The sequence below is a fragment of the Oncorhynchus keta genome, unplaced genomic scaffold (genome assembly GCF_023373465.1).
Source record: "Oncorhynchus keta strain PuntledgeMale-10-30-2019 unplaced genomic scaffold, Oket_V2 Un_contig_1746_pilon_pilon, whole genome shotgun sequence".
Taxonomy (NCBI): Eukaryota; Metazoa; Chordata; class Actinopteri; order Salmoniformes; family Salmonidae; genus Oncorhynchus; species Oncorhynchus keta.
Window position 1 is genome coordinate 159,109 of NW_026280445.1, and position 24,565 is coordinate 183,673.

General features: G+C 45.1%; 1 pseudogene; it reads right to left on the reverse strand.

Moving 5' to 3' along the window:
- The window catches only part of LOC127919766 (solute carrier family 15 member 1-like), a 60,276-nt pseudogene that overhangs the window by 4,784 nt on the left and 30,927 nt on the right, over positions 1-24,565 (reverse strand).

A 24,565-nucleotide genomic window follows, 5' to 3' on the forward strand; every position in this document is an offset into this window, starting at 1 on the left:
CCACTAACAGGACTGTTGTTAACACTCAGGGTCCTGACCCTAACCACTAACAGGACTGTTGGTAACACTCAGGGTCCTGACCCTAACCACTAATGTGACTGTTGGTAACACTCAGGGTCCTGACCCTAACCACTAACAGGACTGTTGGTAACACTCAGGGTCCTGACCCTAACCACTAACGGGACTGTTGGTAACACTCAGGGTTCAGACCCTAACCACTAACTGGACTGTTGGTAACACTCAGGGTCCTGACCCTAACCACTAACTGGACTGTTGGTAACACTCAGGGTCCAGACCCTAACCACTAACAGGACTGTTGGTAACACTCAGGGTCCTGACCCTAACCACTAACAGGACTGTTGGTAACACTCAGGGTCCTGACCCTAACCACTAACAGGACTGTTGGTAACACTCAGGGTCCAGACCCTAACCACTAACAGGACTGTTGGTAACACTCAGGGTCCTGACCCTAACCACTAACAGGACTGTTGGTAACACTCAGGGTCCTGACCCTAACCACTAACAAGACTGTTGGTAACACTCAGGGTCCTGACCCTAACCACTAATGGGACTGTTGGTAACACTCAGGGTCCTGACCCTAACCACTAACGGGACTGTTGGTAACACTCAGGGTCCTGACCCTAACCACTAACAGGACTGTTGGTAACACTCAGGGTCCTGACCCTAACCACTAACAGGACTGTTGGTAACACTCAGGGTCCTGACCCTAACCACTAGCAGGACTGTTGGTAACACTCAGGGTCCAGACCCTAACCACTAACAGGACTGTTGGTAACACTCAGGGTCCTGACCCTAACCACTAACAGGACTGTTGGTAACACTCAGGGTCCAGACCCTAACCACTAACAGGACTGTTGGTAACACTCAGGGTCCTGACCCTAACCACTAACAGGACTGTTGGTAACACTCAGGGTTCAGACCCTAACCACTAATGGGACTGTTGGTAACACTCAGGGTCCAGACCCTAACCACTAATGGGACTGTTGTAACACTCAGGGTCCTGACCCTAACCACTAACAGGACTGTTGGTAACACTCAGGGTCCTGACCCTAACCACTAACGGGACTGTTGGTAACACTCAGGGTTCAGACCCTAACCACTAATGGGACTGTTGTAACACTCAGGGTTCAGACCCTAACCACTAACAAGACTGTTGGTAACACTCAGGGTCCTGACCCTAACCACTAACAGGACTGTTGGTAACACACAGGGTTCAGACCCTAACCACTAACGGGACTGTTGGTGACACTCAGGGTCCTGACCCTAACCACAAATGGGACTGTTGGTAACACTCAGGGTTCAGACCCTAACCACTAATGGGACTGTTGGTAACACTCAGGGTCCTGACCCTAACCACTAATGGGACTGTTGGTAACACTCAGGGTCCTGACCCTAACCACTAACGGGACTATTGGTAACACTCAGGGTCCTGACCCTAACCACTAACAGGACTGTTGTAACACTCAGGGTCCTGACCCTAACCACTAACTGGACTGTTGGTAACACTCAGGGTCCTCACCCTAACCACTAACAGGACTGTTGGTAACACTCAGGGTCCAGACCCTAACCACTAATGGGACTGTTGGTAACACACAGGGTCCTGACCCTAACCACTAACGGGACTGTTGTAACACTCAGGGTCCTGACCCTAACCACTAATGGGACTGTTGGTAACACTCAGGGTCCTGACCCTAACCACTAATGGGACTGTTGGTAACACTCAGGGTCCTGACCCTAACCACTAATGGGACTGTTGGTAACACTCAGGGTCCTGACCCTAACCACTAATGGGATTGTTGTAACACTCAGGGTCCAGACCCTAACCACTAACGGGACTGTTGGTGACACTCAGGGTCCTGACCCTAACCACTAACAGGACTGTTGGTAACACTCAGGGTCCTGACCCCAACCACTAACAGGACTGTTGGTAACACTCAGGGTCCAGACCCTAACCACTAATGGGATTGTTGTAACACTCAGGGTCCTGACCCTAACCACTAATGGGACTGTTGGTAACACTCAGGGTCCTGACCCTAACCACTAACGGGACTGTTGGTAACACTCAGGGTCCTGACCCTAACCACTAATGGGACTGTTGGTAACACTCAGGGTCCTGACCCTAACCACTAATGGGACTGTTGGTAACACTCAGGGTCCTGACCCTAACCACTAACGGGACTGTTGGTAACACTCAGGGTTCAGACCCTAACCACTAACGGGACTGTTGGTAACACTCAGGGTCCTGACCCTAACCACTAACAGGACTGTTGGTAACACTCAGGGTTCAGACCCTAACCACTAACAGGACTGTTGGTAACACTCAGGGTCCTGACCCTAACCACTAATGGGACTGTTGGTAACACTCAGGGTCCTGACCCTAACCACTAACAGGACTGTTGGTAACACTCAGGGTCCTGACCCTAACCACTAACTGGACTGTTGGTAACACTCAGGGTCCTGACCCTAACCACTAACAGGACTGTTGGTAACACTCAGGGTCCTGACCCTAACCACTAACAGGACTGTTGGTAACACTCAGGGTCCAGACCCTAACCACTAACGGGACTGTTGGTAACACTCAGGGTCCTGACCCTAACCACTAACAGGACTGTTGGTAACACTCAGGGTTCAGACCCTAACCACTAACAGGACTGTTGGTAACACTCAGGGTCCTGACCCTAACCACTAACTGGACTGTTGGTAACACTCAGGTCCTGACCCTAACCACTAACAGGACTGTTGTTAACACTCAGGGTCCTGACCCTAACCACTAACAGGACTGTTGGTAACACTCAGGGTCCTGACCCTAACCACTAATGGACTGTTGGTAACACTCAGGGTCCTGACCCTAACCACTAACAGGACTGTTGGTAACACTCAGGGTCCTGACCCTAACCACTAACGGGACTGTTGGTAACACTCAGGGTTCAGACCCTAACCACTAACTGGACTGTTGGTAACACTCAGGGTCCTGACCCTAACCACTAACTGGACTGTTGGTAACACTCAGGGTCCAGACCCTAACCACTAACAGGACTGTTGGTAACACTCAGGGTCCTGACCCTAACCACTAACAGGACTGTTGGTAACACTCAGGGTCCTGACCCTAACCACTAACAGGACTGTTGGTAACACTCAGGGTCCAGACCCTAACCACTAACAGGACTGTTGGTAACACTCAGGGTCCTGACCCTAACCACTAACAAGACTGTTGGTAACACTCAGGGTCCTGACCCTAACCACTAATGGGACTGTTGGTAACACTCAGGGTCCTGACCCTAACCACTAACGGGACTGTTGGTAACACTCAGGGTCCTGACCCTAACCACTAACAGGACTGTTGGTAACACTCAGGGTCCTGACCCTAACCACTAACAGGACTGTTGGTAACACTCAGGGTCCTGACCCTAACCACTAACAGGACTGTTGGTAACACTCAGGGTCCAGACCCTAACCACTAACAGGACTGTTGGTAACACTCAGGTCCTGACCCTAACCACTAACAGGACTGTTGGTAACACTCAGGGTCCAGACCCTAACCACTAACAGGACTGTTGGTAACACTCAGGGTCCTGACCCTAACCACTAACAGGACTGTTGGTAACACTCAGGGTCCAGACCCTAACCACTAATGGGACTGTTGGTAACACTCAGGGTCCAGACCCTAACCACTAATGGGACTGTTGGTAACACTCAGGGTCCTGACCCTAACCACTAACAGGACTGTTGGTAACACTCAGGGTCCTGACCCTAACCACTAACGGGACTGTTGGTAACACTCAGGGTTCAGACCCTAACCACTAATGGGACTGTTGTAACACTCAGGGTTCAGACCCTAACCACTAACAAGACTGTTGGTAACACTCAGGGTCCTGACCCTAACCACTAACAGGACTGTTGGTAACACACAGGGTTCAGACCCTAACCACTAACGGGACTGTTGGTGACACTCAGGGTCCTGACCCTAACCACAAATGGGACTGTTGGTAACACTCAGGGTTCAGACCCTAACCACTAATGGGACTGTTGGTAACACTCAGGGTCCTGACCCTAACCACTAATGGGACTGTTGGTAACACTCAGGGTCCTGACCCTAACCACTAACGGGACTATTGGTAACACTCAGGGTCCTGACCCTAACCACTAACGGGACTGTTGTAACACTCAGGGTCCTGACCCTTAACGGGACTGTTGGTAACACTCAGGGTCCTGACCCTAACCACTAACTGGACTGTTGGTAACACTCAGGGTCCTCACCCTAACCACTAACAGGACTGTTGGTAACACTCAGGGTCCAGACCCTAACCACTAATGGGACTGTTGGTAACACACAGGGTCCTGACCCTAACCACTAACGGGACTGTTGTAACACTCAGGGTCCTGACCCTAACCACTAATGGGACTGTTGGTAACACTCAGGGTCCTGACCCTAACCACTAATGGGACTGTTGGTAACACTCAGGGTCCTGACCCTAACCACTAATGGGACTGTTGGTAACACTCAGGGTCCTGACCCTAACCACTAATGGGATTGTTGTAACACTCAGGGTCCAGACCCTAACCACTAACGGGACTGTTGGTGACACTCAGGGTCCTGACCCTAACCACTAACAGGACTGTTGGTAACACTCAGGGTCCTGACCCCAACCACTAACAGGACTGTTGGTAACACTCAGGGTCCAGACCCTAACCACTAATGGGATTGTTGTAACACTCAGGGTCCTGACCCTAACCACTAATGGGACTGTTGGTAACACTCAGGGTCCTGACCCTAACCACTAACGGGACTGTTGTAACACTCAGGGTCCTGACCCTAACCACTAATGGGACTGTTGGTAACACTCAGGGTCCTGACCCTAACCACTAATGGGACTGTTGGTAACACTCAGGGTCCTGACCCTAACCACTAATGGGACTGTTGGTAACACTCAGGGTTCAGACCCTAACCACTAACAGGACTGTTGGTAACACTCAGGGTCCTGACCCTAACCACTAGCAGGACTGTTGTAACACTCAGGGTTCAGACCCTAACCACTAACAGGACTGTTGGTAACACTCAGGGTCCTGACCCTAACCACTAATGGGACTGTTGGTAACACTCAGGGTCCTGACCCTAACCACTAATGGGATTGTTGTAACACTCAGGGTCCTGACCCTAACCACTAATGGGACTGTTGGTAACACTCAGGGTCCTGACCCTAACCACTAACAGGACTGTTGGTAACACTCAGGGTCCTGACCCTAACCACTAACAAGACTGTTGGTAACACTCAGGGTCCTGACCCTAACCACTAATGGGACTGTTGGTAACACTCAGGGTCCTGACCCTAACCACTAACAGGACTGTTGGTAACACTCAGGGTCCTGACCCTAACCACTAACAGGACTGTTGGTAACACTCAGGGTCCTGACCCTAACCACTAACAGGACTGTTGGTAACACTCAGGGTCCTGACCCTAACCACTAACAGGACTGTTGGTAACACTCAGGGTCCTGACCCTAACCACTAACAGGACTGTTGGTAACACTCAGGGTCCAGACCCTAACCACTAACAGGACTGTTGGTAACACTCAGGGTCCTGACCCTAACCACTAACAGGACTGTTGGTAACACTCAGGGTCCTGACCCTAACCACTAACAGGACTGTTGGTAACACTCAGGGTTCAGACCCTAACCACTAATGGGACTGTTGGTAACACTCAGGGTCCAGACCCTAACCACTAATGGGACTGTTGTAACACTCAGGGTCCTGACCCTAACCACTAACAGGACTGTTGGTAACACTCAGGGTCCTGACCCTAACCACTAACGGGACTGTTGTAACACTCAGGGTCCTGACCCTAACCACTAACTGGACTGTTGGTAACACTCAGGGTCCTGACCCTAACCACTAACAGGACTGTTGGTAACACTCAGGGTTCAGACCCTAACCACTAATGGGACTGTTGGTAACACTCAGGGTCCTGACCCTAACCACTAACGGGACTGTTGGTAACACTCAGGGTCCTGACCCTAACCACTAATGGGACTGTTGGTAACACTCAGGGTCCTGACCCTAACCACTAATGGGACTGTTGGTAACACTCAGGGTCCTGACCCTAACCACTAATGGGACTGTTGGTAACACTCAGGGTCCTGACCCTAACCACTAATGGGACTGTTGGTAACACTCAGGGTTCAGACCCTAACCACTAACGGGACTGTTGGTAACACTCAGGGTCCTGACCCTAACCACTAACAGGACTGTTGGTAACACTCAGGGTCCTGACCCTAACCACTAACAGGACTGTTGGTAACACTCAGGGTTCAGACCCTAACCACTAATGGGACTGTTGGTAACACTCAGGGTCCTGACCCTAACCACTAATGGGACTGTTGGTAACACTCAGGGTCCTGACCCTAACCACTAACGGGACTGTTGGTAACACTCAGGGTCCTGACCCTAACCACTAATGGGACTGTTGGTAACACTCAGGGTCCTGACCCTAACCACTAATGGGACTGTTGGTAACACTCAGGGTCCTGACCCTAACCACTAATGGGACTGTTGGTAACACTCAGGGTTCAGACCCTAACCACTAACAGGACTGTTGGTAACACTCAGGGTCCTGACCCTAACCACTAACAGGACTGTTGGTAACACTCAGGGTTCAGACCCTAACCACTAACAGGACTGTTGGTAACACTCAGGGTCCTGACCCTAACCACTAATGGGACTGTTGGTAACACTCAGGGTCCTGACCCTAACCACTAACAGGACTGTTGGTAACACTCAGGGTCCTGACCCTAACCACTAATGGGACTGTTGGTAACACTCAGGGTCCTGACCCTAACCACTAACGGGACTGTTGTAACACTCAGGGTTCAGACCCTAACCACTAACGGGACTGTTGGTAACACTCAGGGTCCTGACCCTAACCACTAACGGGACTGTTGGTAACACTCAGGGTCCTGACCCTAACCACTAATGGGACTGTTGGTAACACTCAGGGTCCAGACCCTAACCACTAATGGGACTGTTGGTAACACTCATGGTCCTGACCCTAACCACTAACAGGACTGTTGGTAACACTCAGGGTTCAGACCCTAACCACTAACAGGACTGTTGGTAACACTCAGGGTCCTGACCCTAACCACTAACAGGACTGTTGGTAACACTCAGGGTCCTGACCCTAACCACTAACAGGACTGTTGGTAACACTCAGGGTTCAGACCCTAACCACTAACGGGACTGTTGGTAACACTCAGGGTCCTGACCCTAACCACTAACAGGACTGTTGGTAACACTCAGGGTCCTGACCCTAACCACTAATGGGACTGTTGGTAACACTCAGGGTTCAGACCCTAACCACTAATGGGACTGTTGGTAACACTCAGGGTCCTGACCCTAACCACTAACAGGACTGTTGGTAACACTCAGGGTTCAGACCCTAACCACTAATGGGACTGTTGGTAACACTCAGGGTTCAGACCCTAACCACTAATGGGACTGTTGGTAACACTCAGGGTCCTGACCCTAACCACTAATGGGACTGTTGGTAACACTCAGGGTTCAGACCCTAACCACTAACAGGACTGTTGGTAACACTCAGGGTTCAGACCCTAACCACTAACAGGACTGTTGGTAACACTCAGGGTTCAGACCCTAACCACTAATGGGACTGTTGGTAACACTCAGGGTTCAGACCTAACCACCCTAACCACTAATGGGACTGTTGGTAACACTCAGGGTCCTGACCCTAACCACTAACAGGACTGTTGGTAACACTCAGGGTTCAGACCCTAACCACTAATGGGACTGTTGGTAACACTCAGGGTCCTGACCCTAACCACTAACAGGACTGTTGGTAACACTCAGGGTTCAGACCCTAACCACTAATGGGACTGTTGGTAACACTCAGGGTTCAGACCCTAACCACTAATGGGACTGTTGTAACTGACCTGATGGCGTTCATGCCGTCATCGGGCTTCTTGCTCAAGTCGTCAACCTGGAGAGAACAGACGAGAGAGAAACAGGAGGGGATGTTACATTCTATAGTGGCTGACTGATAAAACAACAGACATAGTGGCTGATAGACTGATATCAACAACATACATAGTGGCTGATAGACTGATATCAACAACAGATATAGTGCCAGATAGACTGATACCAACAACAGATATAGTGGCTGATATCAACAACAGACATAGTGGCTGATAGACTGATATCAACAACAGATATAGTGGCAGATAGACTGATATCAACAACAGATATAGTGGCAGATAGACTGATATCAACAACAGATATAGTGGCAGATAGACTGATACCAACAACAGATATAGTGGCAGATAGACTGATACCAACAACAGATATAGTGGCTGATATCAACAACAGACATAGTGGCAGATAGACTGATATCAACAACAGATATAGTGGCAGATAGACTGATATCAACAACAGATATAGTGGCAGATAGACTGATATCAACAACAGATATAGTGGCAGATAGACTGATACCAACAACAGATATAGTGGCTGATATCAACAACAGATATAGTGGCAGATAGACTGATATCAACAACAGATATAGTGGCAGATAGACTGATATCAACAACAGATATAGTTGCTGAGAGACTGATATCAACAACAGATATAGTGGCAGATAGACTGATACCAACAACAGATATAGTGGCAGATAGACTGATACCAACAACAGATATAGTGGCTGATATCAACAACAGACTAGTGGCTGATAGACTGATATCAACAACAGATATAGTGACAGATAGACTGATATCAACAACAGATATAGTGGCAGATAGACTGATATCAACAACAGATATAGTGGCAGATAGACTGATATCAACAACAGATATAGTTGCTGAGAGACTGATATCAAAAACACACCGTGGCTGATAGAGTGAGTCTTGGACTGAGACTAGAATGGTAGATCAACAGACCAAGACTAGAATGGTAGATCAACAGACCAAGACTAGAATGGTAGATCAACTCAGACCAAGACTAGAATGGTAGATCAACTCAGACCAAGACTAGAATGGTAGATCAACAGACCAAGACTAGAATGGTAGATCAACAGACCAAGACTAGAATGGTAGATCAACTCAGACCAAGACTAGAATGGTAGATCAACAGACCAAGACTAGAATGGTAGATCAACAGACCAAGACTAGAATGGTAGATCAACAGACCAAGACTAGAATGGTAGATCAACAGACCAAGACTAGAATGGTAGATCAACAGACCAAGACTATAATGGTAGATCAACAGACCAAGACTAGAATGGTAGATCAACAGACCAAGACAGACCAAGACTAGAATGGTAGATCAACAGACCAAGACTAGAATGGTAGATCAACAGACCAAGACTAGAATGGTAGATCAACAGACCAAGACTAGAATGGTAGATCAACAGACCAAGACTAGAATGGTAGATCAACAGACCAAGACTAGAATGGTAGATCAACAGACCAAGACTAGAATGGTAGATCAACAGACCAAGACTAGAATGGTAGATCAACTCAGACCAAGACTAGAATGGTAGATCAACAGACCAAGACTAGAATGGTAGATCAACAGACCAAGACTAGAATGGTAGATCAACTCAGACCAAGACTAGAATGGTAGATCAACAGACCAAGACTAGAATGGTAGATCAACAGACCAAGACTAGAATGGTAGATCAACAGACCAAGACTAGAATGGTAGATCAACAGACCAAGACTAGAATGGTAGATCAACAGACCAAGACTAGAATGGTAGATCAACAGACCAAGACTAGAATGGTAGATCAACAGACCAAGACTAGAATGGTAGATCAACAGACCAAGACTAGAATGGTAGATCAACAGACCAAGACTAGAATGGTAGATCAACAGACCAAGACTAGAATGGTAGATCAACAGACCAAGACTAGAATGGTAGATCAACTCAGACCAAGACTAGAATGGTAGATCAACTCAGACCAAGACTAGAATGGTAGATCAACAGACCAAGACTAGAATGGTAGATCAACAGACCAAGACTAGAATGGTAGATCAACAGACCAAGACTAGAATGGTAGATCAACAGACCAAGACTAGAATGGTAGATCAGATCAACAGACCAAGACTAGAATGGTAGATCAACAGACCAAGACTAGAATGGTAGATCAACAGACCAAGACTAGAATGGTAGATCAACAGACCAAGACTAGAATGGTAGATCAACAGACCAAGACTAGAATGGTAGATCAACAGACCAAGACGAGAATGGTAGATCAACAGACCAAGACTAGAATGGTAGATCAACAGACCAAGACTAGAATGGTAGATCAACAGACCAAGACTAGAATGGTAGATCAACAGACCAAGACTAGAATGGTAGATCCTATGACTATGGACCAAGCTTTGTTCTGTAGAGTCATTTCATCAGAAGTTAGGATAAGTAAATATAGTGTGAAACTCACCAAGTTCATATCCAGGGTTGGAGAAACCAGGGCTGTGCGTCGGGTCTGGGACATTAAGGGCAGATCCACTGCCGTGTTCTTGTTGAACACAGACTCTGACTGGTTTGTCAAACGTCAAGTAGATCCCCCAGTATTCACCTGAAGGAAACAGGGAGGATCATGGTCATGGAAACAGGGAGGATCATGGTCATGGAAACAGGGAGGATCATGGTCATGGAAACAGGGAGGATCATGGTCATGGAAACAGGGAGGATCATGGTCATGGAACATTAAAGGCAGATCCACTGCCGTGTTCTTGTTGAACAGGGAGGATCATGGTCATGGAAACAGGGAGGATCATGGTCATGGAAACAGGGAGGATCATGGTCATGGAAACAGGGAGGATCATGGTCATGGAAACAGGGAGGATCATGGTCATGGAAACAGGGAGGATCATGGTCATGGAAACAGGGAGGATCATGGTCATGGAAACAGGGAGGATCATGGTCATGGAAACAGGGAGGATCATGGTCATGGAAACAGGGAGGATCATGGTCATGGAAACAGGGATCAGGATGTGTCTTCAATGACAGGCAAGAATAGTTTTTGAGCACCACTTGACATGAAAGTAGAGGCTAAATGACTTGCCTGGTGAGCAGGTACAGACACGTCAGCTGTCCCATCGATGGTAACAGTCAACGGGGCCTGGTTGAGATTCAGGAACTTGACCTGGCCTGCCACACCTTTAGGCAGCTTGGGAAGGGTTTGCTGCAAGAACAATTAAAACGTGCCCTCTCCCTGTCACTCTCTTCTGCTCTCTCACTGTGTGTGTGGGGAGGTGTGCGTGTGTGGGGGTGTATGTGTGTGGGGGGCATATGTGTGTGGGGGGGTGTATGTGTGTGGGGGGCATATGTGTGTGGGGGTGTATGTGTGTGTGGGGTATGTGTGTATGTGTGTGGGGGGTGTATGTGTGTGTGGGGGGTGTATGTGTGTGGGGGGGATGTGTGTGTATGTGTGTGGGGGATGTATGTGTGTGGGGGGCATATGTGTGTGGGGGGGTGTATGTGTGTGGGGGGGGGTATGTGGTGTATGTGTGTGGGGGGCGTATGTGTGTGGGGGGGTGTATGTGTGTGGGGGGGGTGTATGTGTGTGGGGGGTGTATGTGTGTGGGGTGTGTGTGTGTGTGGGGGGTGGGTGGGGGGTGTATGTGTGTGGGGGGATGTGTGTGGGGGGGGGTGTATGCGTGTGTGGGGGGTATGTGTGGGGGTGTATGTGTGGGGGGTGTATGTGTGTGGGGGGTGTATTTGCGTGGGGGGTATGTGTGTGTGTGTGTGGGGGGTTGTGTGTGTGGGTGTGTGTGGGGGGGTATGTGTGTGGGTGTGTATGTGTGTGTGGGGGGTGTGTGTGTGTGTGGGGGTATGTGTGTGGGGGGTATGTGTGTGGGTGTGGGGGTATGTGTGGGTGTGTATATGTGTGGGTGTGTATATGTGTGGGTGTGTATGTGTGTGGGGGGGGTGTGTGTGTGTATATATATACATACTCACATCAATCTGTAACTGCAGCAGGGCAGCGGCTACAAAAGCCAACGCAGCAATCAGCATCCCTACTGTCATCCTCTTCAGAGGCCTACACAGACAGACAGACAGACAGACAGACAGACAGACAGACAGACAGACAGACAGACAGACACACAAACACACAAACACACAAACACACAGACACAGTGACTGTGTTAACATGTTTTTGTAGTCATAATGATGCAGAATATGTGTTGTATATCAGCGCAACAACCTAAGGCCCAGTCTGTGTGACTCTGTTCATACAGCAGGTCACACAACAACGTGAGGCCCAGTCTGTGTGACTCTGTTCATACCGCAGGTCACACAACAACGTGAGGCCCAGTCTGTGTGACTCTGTTCATACAGCAGGTCACACAACAACGTGAGGCCCAGTCTGTGTGACTCTGTTAATACAGCAGGTCACACAACAACGTGAGGCCCAGTCTGTGTGACTCTGTTCATACAGCAGGTCACACAACAACGTGAGGCCCAGTCTGTGTGACTCTGTTCATACAGCAGGTCACACAACAACGTGAGGCCCAGTCTTTGTGACTCTGATACAGTTTTTCCAACTGGTCACACAACAACGTGAGGCCCAGTCTGTTTCTGTTCATACAGCAGGTCACACAAAACTAAACGTGAGGCCCAGTCATTGTGCAAAACTACACACCCAACATCTCATGTCTCAAAACTACAGTGCAAAACTACACACCAAATATCTAAACCATTAGTGCAAAACTACACACCAAATATCTAAACCATGTGCAAAACTGCAAAACTACACACCAAATATCTAAACCATTAGTGCAAAAACACAAATATCTAAACCATAGTGCAAAACTACACACCAAATATCTAAACCATTAGTGCAAAACTACACACCAAATATCTAAACCATAGTGCAAAACTACACACCAAATATCTAAACCATTAGTGCAAAACTACACACCAAATATCTAAACCATAGTGCAAAACTACACACCAAATATCTAAACCATTAGTGCAAAACTACACACCGAATATCTAAACCATAGTGCAAAACTACACACCGAATATCTAAACCATAGTGCAAAACTACACACCAAATATCTAAACCATTAGTGCAAAACTACACACCAAATATCTAAACCATACTGCAAAACTACACACCAAATATCTAAACCATTAGTGCAAAACTACACACCAAATATCTAAACCATAGTGCAAAACTACACACCGAATATCTAAACCATTAGTGCAAAACTACACACCGAATATCTAAACCATTAGTGCAAAACTACACACCGAATATCTAAACCATAGTGCAAAACTACACACCAAATATCTAAACCATAGTGCAAAACTACACACCAAATATCTAAACCATTAGTGCAAAACTACACACCGAATATCTAAACCATTAGTGCAAAACTACACACCAAATATCTAAACCATAGTGCAAAACTACACACCAAATATCTAAACCATAGTGCATTCCTCTCTGCCTCCTTCTTTCCACTCCTCTCCTCTTTTGACCTCACCCTCTCACCTTCCCCCCCTACTCACAAGGCAGGCAATACGCTCGACCTCATCTTTACTAGATGCTGTTCTTCCACTAACCTCATTGCAACTCCCCTCCAAGTCTCCGACCACTACCTTGTATCCTTTTCCCTCTCGCTCTCATCCAACACTTCCCACACTGCCCCTACTCGGATGGTATCGCGCCGTCCCAACCTTCGCTCTCTCTCCCCCGCTACTCTCTCCTCTTCCATCCTATCATCTCTTCCCTCTGCTCAAACCTTCTCCAACCTATCTCCTGATTCTGCCTCCTCAACCCTCCTCTCCTCCCTTTCTGCATCCTTTGACTCTCTATGTCCCCTATCCTCCAGGCCGGCTCGGTCCTCCCCTCCCGCTCCGTGGCTCGACGACTCATTGCGAGCTCACAGAACAGGGCTCCGGGCAGCCGAGCGGAAATGGAGGAAAACTCGCCTCCCTGCGGACCTGGCATCCTTTCACTCCCTCCTCTCTACATTTTCCTCCTCTGTCTCTGCTGCTAAAGCCACTTTCTACCACTCTAAATTCCAAGCATCTGCCTCTAACCCTAGGAAGCTCTTTGCCACCTTCTCCTCCCTCCTGAATCCTCCTCCCCTCCCCACCCCTCCTCCCTCTCTGCAGATGACTTCGTCAACCATTTTGAAAAGAAGGTCGACGACATCCGATCCTCGTTTGCTAAGTCAAACGACACCGCTGGTTCTGCTCACACTGCCCTACCCTGTGCTCTGACCTCTTTCTCCCCTCTCTCTCCAGATGAAATCTCGCGTCTTGTGACGGCCGGCCGCCCAACAACCTGCCCGCTTGACCCTATCCCCTCCTCTCTTCTCCAGACCATTTCCGGAGACCTTCTCCCTTACCTCACCTCGCTCATCCGTCTTCAAGAGAGCGAGAGTTGCACCCCTTCTGAAAAAACCTACTCTCGATCCCTCCGATGTCAACAACTACAGACCAGTATCCCTTCTTTCTTTTCTCTCCAAAACTCTTGAACGTGCCGTCCTTGGCCAGCTCTCCCGCTATCTCTCTCAGAATGACCTTCTTGATCCAAATCAGTCAGGTTTCAAGACTAGTCATTCAACTGAGACTGCTCTTCTCTGTATCACGGAGGCGCTCCGCACTGCTAAAGCTAACTCTCTCTCCTCTGCTCTCATCCTTCTAGACCTATCGGCTGCCTTCGATACTGTGAACCATCAGATCCTCCTCTCCACCCTCTCCGAGTTGGGCATCTCCGGCGCGGCCCACACTTGGATTGCGTCCTACCTGACAGGTCGCTCCTACCAGGTGGCGTGGCGAGAATCTGTCTCCTCACCACGCGCTCTCACCACTGGTGTCCCCAGGGCTCTGTTCTAGGCCCTCTCCTATTCTCGCTATACACCAAGTCACTTGGCTCTGTCATAACCTCACATGGTCTCTCCTATCATTGCTATGCAGACGACACACAATTAATCTTCTCCTTTCCCCCTTCTGATGACCAGGTGGCGAATCGCATCTCTGCATGTCTGGCAGACATATCAGTGTGGATGACGGATCACCACCTCAAGCTGAACCTCGGCAAGACGGAGCTGCTCTTCCTCCCGGGAATGACTGCCCGTTCCATGATCTCGCCATCACGGTTGACAACTCCATTGTGTCCTCCTCCCAGAGCGCTAAGAACCTTGGCGTGATCCTGGACAACACCCTGTCGTTCTCAACTAACATCAAGGCGGTGGCCCGTTCCTGTAGGTTCATGCTCTACAACATCCGCAGAGTACGACCCTGCCTCACACAGGAAGCGGCGCAGGTCCTAATCCAGGCACTTGTCATCTCCCGTCTGGATTACTGCAACTCGCTGTTGGCTGGGCTCCCTGCCTGTGCCATTAAACCCCTACAACTCATCCAGAACGCCGCAGCCCGTCTGGTGTTCAAGCTTCCCAAGTTCTCTCACGTCACCCCGCTCCTCCACTCTCTCCACTGGCTTCCAGTTGAAGCTCGCATCAGCTACAAGACCATGGTGCTTGCCTACGGAGCTGTGAGGGGAACGGCACCTCAGTACCTCCAGGCTCTGATCAGGCCCTACACCCAAACAAGGGCACTGCGTTCATCCACCTCTGGCCTGCTCGCCTCCCTACCACTGAGGAAGTACAGTTCCCGCTCAGCCCAGTCAAAACTGTTCGCTGCTCTGGCCCCCCAATGGTGGAACAAACTCCCTCACGACGCCAGGACAGCGGAGTCAATCACCACCTTCCGGAGACACCTGAAACCCCACCTCTTTAAGGAATACCTAGGAAAGGATAAAGTAATCCTTCTCACCCCCCTTAAAAGATTTAGATGCACTACTGTAAAGTGGCTGTTCCACTGGATGTCATAAGGTGAATGCACCAATTTGTAAGTCGCTCTGGATAAGAGCGTCTGCTAAATGACTTAAATGTAAATGTAAAACTACACACAAAACTACACACCGAATATCTAAACCATAGTGCAAAACTACACACAAAACTACACACCAAATATCTAAACCATAGTGCAAAACTACACACCGAATATCTAAACCAAAGTGCAAAACTACACACAAAACTACACACCAAATATCCAAAACCATTAGTGCAAAACTACACACCGAATATCCAAAACCATTAGTGCAAAACTACACACAAAACTACACACCGAATATCTAAACCATAGTGCAAAACTACACACAAAACTACACACCGAATATCTAAACCATAGAGCAAAACTACACACAAAACTACACACCGAATATCTAAACCATAGTGCAAAACTACACACAAAACTACACACCGAATATCTAAACCATAGTGCAAAACTACACACAAAACTACACACCAAATATCTAAACCGTAGTGCAAAACTACACACAAAACTACACACCGAATATCTAAACCATTAGTGCAAAACTACACACAAAACTACACACCGAATATCCAAACCATTAGTGCAAAACTACACACCGAATATCTAAACCATAGTGCAAAACTACACACTGAATATCTAAACCATACTGCAAAACTACACACCAAATATCTAAAAAATTAGTGCAAAACTACACACCAAATATCTAAACCATACTGCAAAACTACACACCGAATATCTAAACCATACTGCAAAACTACACACCAAATATCTAAACCATTAGTGCAAAACTACACACCAAATATCTAAACCATTAGTGCAAAACTACACACCAAATATCTAAACCATAGTGCAAAACTACACACCGAATATCTAAACCATAGTGCAAAACTACACACCAAATATCTAAACCATTAGTGCAAAACTACACACCAAATATCTAAACCATACTGCAAAACTACACACCGAATATCTAAACCATAGTGCAAAACTACACACCAAATATCTAAACCATACTGCAAAACTACACACCAAATATCTAAACCATAGTGCAAAACTACACACCAAATATCTAAACCATACTGCAAAACTACACACTGAATATCTAAACCATACTGCAAAACTACACACCAAATATCTAAACCATTAGTGCAAAACTACACACCAAATATCTAAACCATTAGTGCAAAACTACACACCAAATATCTAAACCATAGTGCAAAACTACACACAAAACTACACACCGAATATCTAAAACCTATTTGTCAGCCTTTGACTCAGTTGTCAATTGCATAAAACTATTTTCAAAACACTACTCACAATTCTCTACTATGGACAGAGTGGGGGTAATATAACTACGGACAGCGTGGGGGTAATATAACTACGGACAGCGTGGGGGTAATATAACTATGGACAGCGTGGGGGTAATATAACTATGGACAGCGTGGGGGTAATATAACTATGGACAGCGTGGGGGTAATATAACTATGGACAGCGTGGGGGTAATATAACTATGGACAGCGTGGGGGTAATATAACTATGGACAGGTTGGGGGTAATATAACTATGGACAGCGTGGGGGTAATATAACTATGGACAGCGTGGGGGTAATATAACTATGGACAGCGTGGGGGTAATATAACTATGGACAGCGTGGGGGTAATATAACCATGGACAGCGTGGGGGTAATATAACTATGGACAGCGTGGGGGTAATATAACTACGGACAGCGTGGGGGTAATATAACTATGGACAGGTTGGGGGTAATATAACTATGGACAGCGTGGGGGTAATATAACTATGGACAGCGTGGGGGTAATATAACTATGGACAGCGTGGGGGTAATATAACTATGGACAGCGTGGGGGTAATATAACTATGGACAGCGTGGGGGTAATATAACTACGGACAGCGTGGGGGTAATATAACTATGGACAGCGTGGGGGTAATATAACTATGGACAGCGTGGGGGTAATATAACTACGGACAGCGTGGGGGTAATATAACTATGGACAGTGTGGGGGTAATATAACTATGGACAGCGTGGGGGTAATATAACTATGGACAGCGTGGGGGTAATATAACTATGGACAGCGTGGGGGTAATATAACTATGGACAGCGTGGGGGTAATATAACTATGGACAGCGTGGGGGTAATATAACTATGGACAGCCTGGGGGTAATATAACTATGGACAGCGTGGGGGTAATATAACTATGGACAGCGTGGGGGTAATATAACTATGGACAGCGTGGGGGTAATATAACTATGGACAGCCTGGGGGTAATATAACTATGGACAGCGTGGGGGTAATATAACTATGGACAGCGTGGGGGTAATATAACTATGGACAGCGTGGGGGTAATATAACTATGGACAGCGTGGGGGTAATATAACTATGGACAGCGTGGGGGTAATATAACTATGGACAGCGTGGGGGTAATATAACTATGGACAGCGTGGGGTAATATAACTATGGACAGCGTGGGGGTAATATAACTATGGACAGCGTGGGGGTAATATAACTATGGACAGCGTGGGGTAATATAACTATGGACAGCGTGGGGTAATATAACTATGGACAGCGTGGGGGTAATATAACTATGGACAGCGTGGGGGTAATATAACTATGGACAGCGTGGGGGTAATATAACTATGGACAGCGTGGGGGTAATATAACTATGGACAGCGTGGGGGTAATATAACTATGGACAGCGTGGGGTAATATAACTATGGACAGCGTGGGGGTAATATAACTATGGACAGCGTGGGGTAATATAACTATGGACAGCGTGGGGTAATATAACTATGGACAGCGTGGGGGTAATATAACTATGGACAGCGTGGGGGTAATATAACTATGGACAGCGTGGGGGTAATATAACTATGGACAGCGTGGGGGTAATATAACTATGGACAGCGTGGGGGTAATATAACTATGGACAGCGTGGGGGTAATATAACTATGGACAGCGTGGGGGTAATATAACTATGGACAGCGTGGGGGTAATATAACTATGGACAGCGTGGGGTAATATAACTATGGACAGCGTGGGGGTAATATAACTATGGACAGCGTGGGGTAATATAACTATGGACAGCGTGGGGGTAATATAACTATGGACAGCGTGGGGGTAATATAACTATGGACAGCGTGGGGGTAATATAACTATGGACAGCGTGGGGTAATATAACTATGGACAGCGTGGGGGTAATATAACTATGGACAGCGTGGGGGTAATATAACTATGGACAGCGTGGGGGTAATATAACTATGGACAGCGTGGGGTAATATAACTATGGACAGCGTGGGGTAATATAACTATGGACAGCGTGGGGGTAATATAACTATGGACAGCGTGGGGGTAATATAACTATGGACAGCGTGGGGGTAATATAACTATGGACAGCGTGGGGGTAATATAACTATGGACAGCGTGGGGGTAATATAACTATGGACAGCGTGGGGGTAATATAACTATGGACAGCGTGGGGGTAATATAACTATGGACAGCGTGGGGGTAATATAACTATGGACAGCGTGGGGGTAATATAACTATGGACAGCGTGGGGGTAATATAACTATGGACAGCGTGGGGGTAATATAACTATGGACAGCGTGGGGGTAATATAACTATGGACAGCGTGGGGGTAATATAACTATGGACAGCGTGGGGTAATATAACTATGGACAGCGTGGGGGTAATATAACTATGGACAGCGTGGGGGTAATATAACTATGGACAGCGTGGGGGTAATATAACTATGGACAGCGTGGGGGTAATATAACTATGGACAGCGTGGGGGTAATATAACTATGGACAGCGTGGGGGTAATATAACTATGGACAGCGTGGGGGTAATATAACTATGGACAGCGTGGGGGTAATATAACTATGGACAGCGTGGGGGTAATATAACTATGGACAGCGTGGGGGTAATATAACTACGGACAGCGTGGGGGTAATATAACTATGGACAGCGTGGGGGTAATATAACTACGGACAGCGTGGGGGTAATATAACTATGGACAGCGTGGGGGTAATATAACTATGGACAGCGTGGGGGTAATATAACTATGGACAGCGTGGGGGTAATATAACTATGGACAGCGTGGGGGTAATATAACTATGGACAGCCTGGGGGTATTATAACTATGGTATATCCAGACATGTACTATTATGAAAGCAGTGTTTACATGGTATATCCAGACATGTACTATTATGAAAGCAGTGTTTACATGGTATATCCAGACATGTAGTATTATGAAAGCAGTGTTTACATGGTATATCCAGACATGTAGTATTATGAAAGCAGTGGACACATGGTATATAACAGTGTTTACATGGACATGTAGTATTATGAAAGCAGTGTTTACATATTATGGACAGACATGTAGTAATATAACTATGGACAGTTTACATGTAGTATTATGAAAGCAGTGTTTACATGGTATATATAGTATTAGCAGGTTTACATGGTATATCCAGACATGTCCAGACATATAACTATGGACAGCAGTGTTTACATGGTATATCCAACATAATTACGGACAGCAGTGTTTACATGGTATATCCAGACATGTAGTATATAACTATGGACAGCAGTGTTTATAACATGGTATATCCAGACATGTAGTATTATGAAAGCAGTGTTTACATGGTATATCCAGACATGTAGTATTATGAAAGCAGTGTTTACATGGTATATCCAGACATAGTATTATGAAAGCAGTGTTTACATGGTATATCCAGACATGTAGTATTATGAAAGCAGTGTTTACATGGTATATCCAGACATGTAGTATTATGAAAGCAGTGTTTACATGGTATATCCAGATAAGTATTAGACAGCAGTGTTTACATGGTATATATTATTATGGAAAGCAGTGTTTACATGGTATATCCAGACATGTAGTATTATGAAAGCAGTGTTTACATGGTATATCCAGACGTATTATGCAGTGTTTACATGCAGGTATTAATATTATGGACAGCAATTATGAAAGCAGTGTTTACATGGTATATAGACATGTAGTAGAAAGCAGTGTTTACATGGTATATCCAGACATGTATGGAAAGCAGTGTTTACATGGTATATCCAGACATGTAGTATTATGGACAGCAGTGTTTACATGGTATATCCAGACATGTAGTATTATAAGCAGTGTTTACATGGTATATCCAGACATGTAGTATTATGAAAGCAGTGTTTACATGGTATATCCAGACATGTAGTATTATGAAAGCAGTGTTTACATGGTATATCCAGACATGTAGTATTATGAAAGCAGTGTTTACATGGTATATCCAGACATGTAGTATTGGACAGCAGTGTTTACATGGTATATCCAGACATGTACTATTATGAAAGCAGTGTTTACATGGTATATCCAGACATGAAAGCAGTGTTTACATATATATCCAGACATGTAGCAGTGTTTACATGGTATATGAAAGCAGTGTTTACATGGTATACAGACATGTAGTATTATGAAAGCAGTGTTTACATGGTATATCCAGACATGTAGTATTATGAAAGCAGTGTTTACATGGTATATATAACTACGGACAGCAGTGTTTACATATATATCCAGACATGTAGTATTATGAAAGCAGTGTTTACATGGTATACAGACATGGGGTAATATAACAGTGTTTGGACAGTATATCCAGATATGTACTATATGAAAGCAGTGTTTACATGGTATATCCAGACATGGGGGTATATTATGAAAGCAGTGTTTACATGGTATATCCAGACATGTAGTATTATGAAAGCAGTGTTTACATGGTATATCCAGACATGTAGTATTATGAAAGCAGTGTTTACATGGTATATCCAGACATGTAGTATTATGAAAGCAGTGTTTACATGGTATATCCAGACATGTAGTATTATGAAAGCAGTGTTTACATGGTATATCCAGACATGTAGTATTATGAAATTATGGATCCAGCATGTGTATTATGAAACAGTGTTTACATGGTATATCCAGACATGTAGTATTATGAAACAGTATCCAGACATGTAGTATTATAGCAGTGTTTATATGGTATATCCAGACATGTAGTATTATGAAACATGTTTACATGGTATATAATATAGTATTATGAAAGCAGTGACAGCAGTGGCAGTGTTTACATATATATCCAGACATGTAGTATTATGAAAGCAGTGTTTACATGGTATATCCAGACATGTAGTATTATGAAAGCAGTGTTTACATGGTATATCCAGTAATATAACAGTGTTTACATGGTATATCCAGACATGTAGTATTATGAAAGCAGTGTTTACATGGTATATCCAGACATGTAGTATTATGAAAGCAGTGTTTACATGGTATATCCAGACATGTAGTATTATGAAAGCAGTGTTTACATGGTATATCCAGACATGTAGTATTATGAAAGCAGTGTTTACATGGTATATCCAGACATGTAGTATTATGGCAGTGTTTACATGGTATATCCATGGTATTATGAAATATCCAGACATGTAGTAATATGAACTATTGGACAGTGTTTACATGGTATATCCAGACATGTAGTATTATGAAAGCAGTGTTTACATGGTATATCCAGACGTATTATGTATGGTATATTATGAAAGCAGTGTTTACATGGTATATCCAGACATGTAGTATTATGAAAGCAGTGTTACATGGTTTACATGGTATTATGAAAGCAGTATAACTATGGACAGCATGTAGTATTATAACTACATGGACAGACATGTAGTATTATAAGCAGTGTTTACATGGTATATCCAGACATAACTATGGACAGCAGTGTTTACATGGTATATCCAGACATGTAGTATTATGAAAGCAGTGGGGGTATATCCAGACATGTAGTATTATGAAAGCAGTGTTTACATGGTATATCCAGACATGTAGTATTATGAAAGCAGTGTTTACATGGTATATCCAGACATGTAGTATTATGAAAGCAGTGTTTACATGGACAGACATGTGGGGGTATTATAACAGTGTTTCCAGACATGTAGTATTATGAACAGCATGTGTATTATGAAACATGGTATATCCAGACATGTAGTATTATAAGATGGATCCAGCATGTAGTAATATAACAGTGTACATGGTATATCCAGACATGTAGTATATAGCGTGGGGTAATATAACTATGGACAGCAGTGTTTACATGGTATATCCAGACATGGGGTATTATGAAAGCAGTGTTTACATGGTATATCCAGACATGTAGTATTATGAAAGCAGTGTTAACTATGGTATACAGACATGGGGTATATAACTATGGACAGACATGTAGTATTATGGACAGCAGTGGGGTATATAACAGACAGCGTGTTTACATGGTATATATTATGGAAAGCAGTGTTTACATGGTATATCCAGACATGTAGTATTATGAAAGCGTGGGGCAGTGTTTACAGCGTGGTATATCCAGACATGTAGTATTATGAAAGCAGTGTTTACATGGTATATCCAGACATGTAGTATTATGAAAGCAGTGTTTACATGGTATATCCAGACATGTAGGAAAGCAGTGTTTACATGGTATATAAATGGACAGTGTTTACATGGTATATCCAGACATGTAGTATTATGAAAGCAGTGTTTACATGGTATATCCAGACATGTAGTATTATGAAAGCAGTGTTTACATGGTATATCCAGACATGTAGTATTATGAAAGCAGTGTTTACATGGTATATAACTAGACATGTAATATTATGAAAGCAGTGTTTACATGGTATATCCAGACATGTAGTATGGACAGTGTTTAGCATGGTATATCCAGACATAAGTATTGGACAGGTGGGTGTAATATAACATGGACAGACATGTAGTATTATGAAAGCAGACATGGGGTAATATAACATGTGGACAGCGTGGGGGTATATCCAGACATGTAGTATTATGAAAGCAGTGTTTACATGGTATATCCAGACATGTGTAATATTATGAAAGCAGTGTTTACATGGTATATCCAGACATGTAGTATTATGAAAGCAGTGTTTACATGGTATATCCAGACATGTAATATTATGACAGCAGTGTTTACATGGTATATGGACAGCATGTGTATTATACATGGTATATCCAGACATGGTATATCAGTGTTTACATGGTATACACATGTAGTATTATGAAAGCAGTGTTTACATGGTATATCCAGACATGTAGTATTATGAAAGCAGTGTTTACATGGTATATCCAGTTTACATGGTATATCCAGACATGTAGTATTATGAAAGCAGTGTTTACATGGTATATCCAGACATGTAGTATTATGAAAGCAGTGTTTACATGGTATACAGACATGTAGTATTATGAAAGCAGTGTTTACATGGTATATCAGACATGTAGTATTATGAAAGCAGTGTTTAATATATTATGAGTATTACAGCATCCAGACATGTTATGGACAGCAGTGGGTACATATATCCAGACATGTAGTATTATGAAAGCAGTGTTTACATGGTATATCCAGACATGTGGTATATCCAGACATGTAGACAGCAGTGTTTACATGGTATATCCAGTAGTATTATGAAAGCAGTGTTTACATGGTATATCCAGACATGTAGTATTATGAAAGCAGTGTTTACATGGACAGACATGTAGTATTATGAAAGCAGTGTTTACATGGTATATCCAGACATGTAGTATTATGAAAGCAGTGTTTACATGGTAT